General features: G+C 58.7%; 1 long non-coding RNA gene across 2 annotated transcripts in view; it reads right to left on the reverse strand.

Annotated features, from left to right (window-relative positions):
- Positions 1 to 370: 370 nt before the first annotated feature.
- LOC111812418 overlaps positions 371 to 6,520 on the reverse strand; it is a 16,000-nt gene continuing 9,850 nt past the window's right edge. The window contains exons 3-4 of one of the 2 annotated variants that reach the window (XR_002817927.1): positions 3,799 to 3,905; positions 371 to 2,247 (exon numbers count right to left, since the gene is read on the reverse strand). This is a non-coding gene — a long non-coding RNA (uncharacterized LOC111812418). The remainder of the gene's footprint in view (positions 2,248 to 3,798; positions 3,906 to 6,520) is intronic. The other variant, XR_002817926.1, reaches the window with a different exon arrangement.

Genomic DNA, 6,520 nt, shown 5'->3' on the forward strand with positions numbered 1-6,520 from the left:
TCTTCTTCTTCTTCTTCTTCTTCTTCTTCTTCTTCTTCTTCTTCTTCTTCTTCTTCTTCTTCTTTCTTCTTTTTTGTCAGAACTAGGGATTGAAGTCAGGCCCTTGCGCTTGCCAGGCAAGCACTTACTCTACTGAGTTATCTCCCCAGCCCAGGTAAAGATAAAATTGTAAATACCAGGATGTTATTGCAGAGAAAGGCAGATAAGAAGATGAGGGAGGGAAAGGTAGGTTGCTACATAGTCACAGGGGCCAAAGAGCTGGCAGGAAAGCCCCCAGGAAGGGACCCAGGGCTCAGACTCTTGCTAGGAAGCCAGGGAAGCTTCCAGTGGACACCGAGTGGGGAAGGACCCCAGGGCTCCAGCAGGGGCTGGGGTGCTCAACCCCAGAGGCTCACAGAGCACCCAGTCAGGTGGGCAGGGTGACAGCTGCCTTTGCTTCTTCCCAGGGTCCCATCTGAAAACTTGGGGGAGAGAGCTTCCCCACTTGGTCCTGGAGCCCCAATTGCAGTACATCTGCAGCTCCCCTTAGAAGCTGCTATACCCTGGAGACGCCATCCCTGGACACACAGCTCCACGTTTGGCCATTTACCCCAGACATCTTCACACCCATCTAGTGCAGATGCATAGAGCCAATCTCAGCAGCCCCGACCACGGCAGCAGAGACACAATCAGAGACGGTTCCCACCAGCCACCCTGAACACCTGGACCCCCAAGGCTCCGTCTGTTAGGCAAGAGCCGTAGGGGTCACCTGGACTCCTGGCAGAGTTTGCTGGATGCAGGACACACTTTCGTGGTGCTGAGGCGCTTCCACCTGGGCTCCTTTGTCACTGCAGCACAGCGGGGCCTTGCTGACTGACACAGGTAAGCTCAGCCCAGGGGAGGCCCAGCCCAGCTCCTGCGGGCTGGCTGCAGAAGCTGTCAGTGCAAAGGACACTGAGCAGTCTCAGACGAGGCCCTTGGCTCTTCCCAGCCTCAATGTTGTCCCTGTGTGCTTGGTGAGACAGTGGATCTTTCTCCTCTCAGCTCATGAGGAGGAAAGGAGGCTCAGAGTGCCCTAGTCTCTCTCCAGCACCCATGTCCCCATGCTGATCACAATGTGAGTTCTCATTTGCTGAGGTGCACCTCAAAGACAGACAGACAGACAGACAGACAGACAGCACCTATGGCCTGTGTCGTCCTACTTTTCTGTCCCCACTGTGACTGTGCCAGGGCCCGCTCAGAAGTGAACCGCTGCTGTGTTGTCTGTCTGCGCCTGGCTTCCGGACCCAGCTAACATCCTCGGGGCCTGGCATGGGTGCAGGTGCCCCTGCCCTGCTCTTTGGCTGAGGAACTTCTGCCGGGCAATGGGACGCCCTTTGCCTCTGGCTCTGGTTGGACCCATGGTGGCAAGGTCCGGACCTACTCTCAATTCCTTGGCGAGACACCCAGACAAAAATGCCACAGGACTGGTCACGTTAATTTTTTTATTATTTTATTTTATGTAAGTGTGGCACTGAGGATGGAACCTGAAGGCTTCACAGTGAGCTACAACCCCAGCCCTTTTCATGTTTTACTCTGAGACAGGGTCTTGTTTACTGTGAGCCAGGTCTTGCTAATAGTGCAGGCTGGCTTTGATGTTGCACTCCTCCTGCCTCAGCCTCCCTAGTGGCTGGGGTGATGGCAAACACCACCACACTGTTCTCTTGGAGGTTAATTTGCATTTCCCCAAAGCTCAGGAAAAGGATTCAGGGCCCACATCCCAGGGCCGTGCAATCCCTGGGACCTCTTTCTGCAAGACGAGGCAGAGGTCCCTTGCTGCTGGGGGTGTTGGAGCTGCTGTGTCTCAAAGCCTGTGACTCCCAGGTAACTGGGGACTATGACCCACATCCCATCAAGCAGGTGGGGTTCTGGCTGACTCTGGACTTGCAGTCTCCACCCAGGCCTGAGACAGAACTGCCTGGGCCAACCCCAACCAGTGACACCCTCAACTTCCTCTTCTCTCACTCACCCCACTCCACTGCCTGGGTGTGTCCCTCCAACCCCCTCCCACCACTGCCACCAGCCACAGGCCCCTTGCACTTGCTATCCCAGCCTGGACTCTGCTCCCTAAGACAGAAAAGATAGACTGGAGAGGTGGGAGTGTGGGGTGTGGGACAGGCATGGATGGGTGGTGAGGAACCAGGAGCTTCCTGGTGAGGGGCCGTGATGCAGGGACAGATGGGGACACTTCCAGGAGGCTGGCTCTGAGGACTCCAGCTCCAAAAGAATCTTGAGAGAGAGAGAAAATGGGGGAGACAGGAGGGTGAGAGACAGTGACACCCCCAAGTCTGTGGCTTCTCTGACTTCCTCTGGGCTGCTCCCTCATGCCTGTTGCTCCAGCAACAGGGGAGGCTGAGGTGGGACAATCACAAATTCATGCCTAGCCTGGGTAACTTGGGGGACCTGGTGCCAAAATAAAAGGGCTGGGGGGCGTAGCTCAGCACCAGGTCTGCACAAGCACGAGCAAGTAGCCCCATGCATGCATGCCTGAGCATACTCCCCAGAGCTGGGTACAGCAGAGGCCTACAGGGTCGAGGACAGCGTCCGCGGGAATCTCTCCCCCAGCCTGTTTCCCCATCTACACAATGCTTGTGACCCTCACCTCGTAGGGCCAGGCATGGGAGTTTAGGGGACAACACACTACAAGGTCACAACCCTAGAGGCCCAAGGAAAGCAAGTGGGGGGCTCACAGGGCAGCCGCCTCCATCACCTCCTGGCGTGGCAGGGCTGGACGCCGGGGCACTTTCCTCCCACCTGCTCCAGCCAGGCTCCTTCCAGCAAAACGCCCATCCTCCGGCTGTGCCCCCCAGAACCCACAATTTTGCATATATTGAGATCGCCTCTGCGGGTTCCCGGGCTCGAGCCCCTCCCTTTCTCCCCTCCAGAAAAAGAGAACGAGATTACAAAGCCCGTCATTTGTCTCCGTCCCCACACTCCATCTATCAGGGCCGCCGAGCCCGTCGCCTCGAATGAGGCGCGCGCCCGGGACGGCCGCGTGATGAGGCGCCGCGTGCGCTTGGGCCTGGCGCGGCGGGCGCAGCCGGCCGGCATTTGCATACATATTAAACGGAGCAGTAAAAAATGCAGACATGCAAACCATTTGGACGGGCTCCGCGCACAGCCTGCCAGGAAATCAATCTTCTGCTTTCTTAAAGGAAACCTGCTCTAGAGGAGGTGGCGATGCCACAGCCCGCCGGGGCTCCCGAGAGGCGGGAGGCGGCGTCCGCGCATCCGTGCGTCGTGCATCCACCCATCCATCCGTCAGAGGCACTGGGCTGGGGCGAGGGACGGGGCGCCAGTGCCCTGGAGGCTGAGGCCGAGTTCACAGCCAGGGTGTCCTTCGGCGTGGGGGTTGGTGCTTCCCGCCCCCGCTTGTGGGGCACTGGGCTCTGCCTAGGGTGGTCTGCACTCCAGAAGTGGGCTGGGCAGAGCGTCCAGGGCTACGGGGGTCTGTTGTGGCGTCCTGGGTTAAATCCGCATGACATGTGTGACAGGTCACCCTCCACCTCAGAATCCTCACCTGTAACCTGGGGTGTCTTTGATTTTTTTTTTTTTTTTTCTTTTTCTTTTTTAGACAGGGTCGAGCTATGTAGTTCAGACTTGTGCTGATCTTCCTGCCCTAGCCTCCTGAGTGCTGAGATTACAGGCGTGCACCGCCATGCCTGGCTTATTTTCTTGGGAACCTCTAGCTCTGCCGGGGAGGGACTGTGACCCCAAGAGCCCACGGATAAGCCCCTTTGCTCCCTGCTAATCTGGCATGGGGTCTCCTGACAGACACACCTGGCAAGGTCGGGGTGAGGAGCCTGGGCAGCCACCTCTGGCGCATCAGAATCCTCTGAACAAATGAGGAAACAAACGAGGCCTGGGGAGAAGTACCAAGGCTGAAGCTGGAAGGGAGGAGAGCCAGGATGGGCAGGGGTCTCTATGACTGGAGACCCCACCCCAACACCGGTGTGGGGCTACAGCTGGCAGGGAGGTGTGGGTGGGGGAGGAGGGACTTGCTGGGAAGAAACTGGGGGGGAGGGGCTTGGGGGCCACACAGGCTTGTCCTTCTTAACTTCCTGCATGCTGGAAGAGGAGCAGGGGTAGCTAGGAAGCACAAACATTCCAGGCCAAGGGGCAGTGGTGAGTTGGTCAGCAGGAGGAGGGGCACTCCCCTGCAGCCACCGAGCTCCCCAAGGGCCTGGGGCTTGGAGGAAAAAGCTAGGCTGGGTGTTGGGGGCCCTTCATCCTCAGAGTGTCTCAGAGGGTGCAAGGCCATCTCCACGAGGTCTGTGAGTCGTAGCTGGGTGCCGTGGGGACAGAAAGGCCACAGGCACTGGTGTCCAGCTGTGTGACTGTGGTCCAGGCCCTGCCCTCTCTGGGCCAGGTGGCTGAGTTGCCTACACTACTTCGCTGAGAGCCCCATTATCAACTCTGACCTCAGTCTGTCCCTCTCCTCCCTGGGTGATTGTGGCAGTGATGGGGGAAGTTACAGGAACCAGCAGGGGATTGCTCAACAGCCACCCACCCGTGGCCCTCCCTCTTCGCCTCCTCCCTCCCTGGCTCAGCATTGCAAACATTCCTGCCAGCCCTGCCCACAGCCCGGAAGGGGAATGGCCTGCCGCCTGCCGCAGACCGTGTGAGGCCGCCAGCAGCCTAACCTCGGGAGGCGGGAGGCGGCTGGGGCCGCGCATCAGAGGCCTTCCCCAGCTTGGGGTGACACAACTGACTGGCTGAGTAGCGGGCAGGATGGACCCCAGGTTTCCAGCCAGGGTGGCCCTGGTATGGGGTCCCTCTGCTCGGAAAAGAACCAAGCCTTGAGGGCTTCCTGGAGGCAAAGATGCTGGCTGCCTTGCAGAGCAGGCACAGCACTGCTTGTTCTGCCTGGAGGGTGGGACAGTGTGATCCTGCCGGCCTTGGGGCCACCCCTGGCCTGGCCTCTTGTCGTGGATGGCAGGGAGGATCTGGGAGGGGTTTGTGCTGAGCTCTTGGCATTGAGTTAGTTCCTCAAGTGAAGAACAACAGAGAGAGAGAGAGAGAGAGAGAGAGAGAGAGAGAGAGAGAGAGAGCTCATTGTCATGCACAAATCAAATCTACTCTGCACAGCCACAGCCGCCAGAACACCTGAGCCTCGCCAAAGTGCCACCAACAGGACACCTTTCAAATGGCAGCCTGGCGGCCGGCCATGGGGGAGGTAGCAGCAGGCTGGGGCTGGCTGGCTGGGGCTCCCAGGGGAGGTCGGTGTCTCCCACACCCACAACCCTACCCCCTGCACACAACCAGGCTCCATGTGTGCCTCCCTTCCTCAGGGCTTTGGCACTGGGCCCACGCCACCCTGACTGGACAGATGAGGAAACTGAGGCCCAGTGGAGGCCGGTGTGGCAGGGCGGGTTGTCCCAGGCACCCGGGTACCACAGGGGGAGACCAGAGAACCAAGAACACTTTAGAAATGCAGCCATGGAACCCGGCTCTCGGAGCCTGTCAGACTCTTTGCCCTCTCTGGGCTGCAACGAGGCAGGCTGGGTCAGTGGTCAGCACTGGCCGGATGCCAGAGGCCTGCGATTCATCCCTCTGCACTTTTTTTGGCTGAAGCGGGGATTGAACTCAGGCCCTTGCCAGGCAAGCGCTCATTCTACTGAGCCATCTCCCCAGATGCCCCTTGCACTGAAAGGAAATGAAGTTCAGAAGAGCAAGGAGAGAAAGAAAGCATTTCCTTGCCGACCTCCCTCTTCTTTCTCTTCCCTCTTTCTTCAGTGCAGCACCATCCAGCTAAGACCAGCTTTCCTCACCTGGAGGCTGCAGGTCGGACAGACCTGGGACTCCAAGTAGGAGGAAATGAGGCCCGGAGAGGTTGAGACACTTGCCGGCCAACACCGAGTGATGGGGCCTGGCCTGAATCTCCGTCTCACCACCACCTCCCCCGAGGCCTCCCCCCCACCCCCGTGTCCTCCTAGGCCTGGCCTGGCCTGGCTGCGGGCCCAGGCCCAGCACCCGTGCTGTCCCCGTGTCTGGTCTGTTTGCTGGGACAGCAGGCTTGGCCGGAGTTCCCCTAAGTCCCGCTGAGCTGAGCTGAGCATGTTGAGACTTCCCAGGGAGAACCACGCCCAGGATGCTCTTGGTGTAGAAAATCCTGCCCGGGCAGGACAGGAAGGCGCTGGGCAGGCTCCGTTCCACACATGCCCTGGCAGGACAGAAGGATGTGAGGAGGCCTGTGCTCCTTCCGGCCGCCTCAGTCATCCCTGAGCGGCTGAAGGCTTTTTTTTTTTTCCCCTTTCACAGTTTATTTTTATTTTTCTGCAGTTCAGGTTGGCCTCAGACTCACTATGTAGCCCAAAGCCCTGGCAGTCCTCCTGCCTCAGCTTCGCAAGTGCTAGAATTACAGGTGAGGGCATCATGTCTGGCACCCCAAGGTCTGTTTTGAGGCTCAGGGCCACCCTCTGTCCCTGGACCCTTCCAGACAACAGAAACTTTGGGCCTTTAAATTTGGGCTGTCATCACAGCAAAGCATTCTTTTTTTTTT

Source organism: Octodon degus, unplaced genomic scaffold (assembly GCF_000260255.1).
Source record: "Octodon degus isolate 3935 unplaced genomic scaffold, OctDeg1.0 scaffold00123, whole genome shotgun sequence".
NCBI classification, from domain to species: Eukaryota; Metazoa; Chordata; class Mammalia; order Rodentia; family Octodontidae; genus Octodon; species Octodon degus.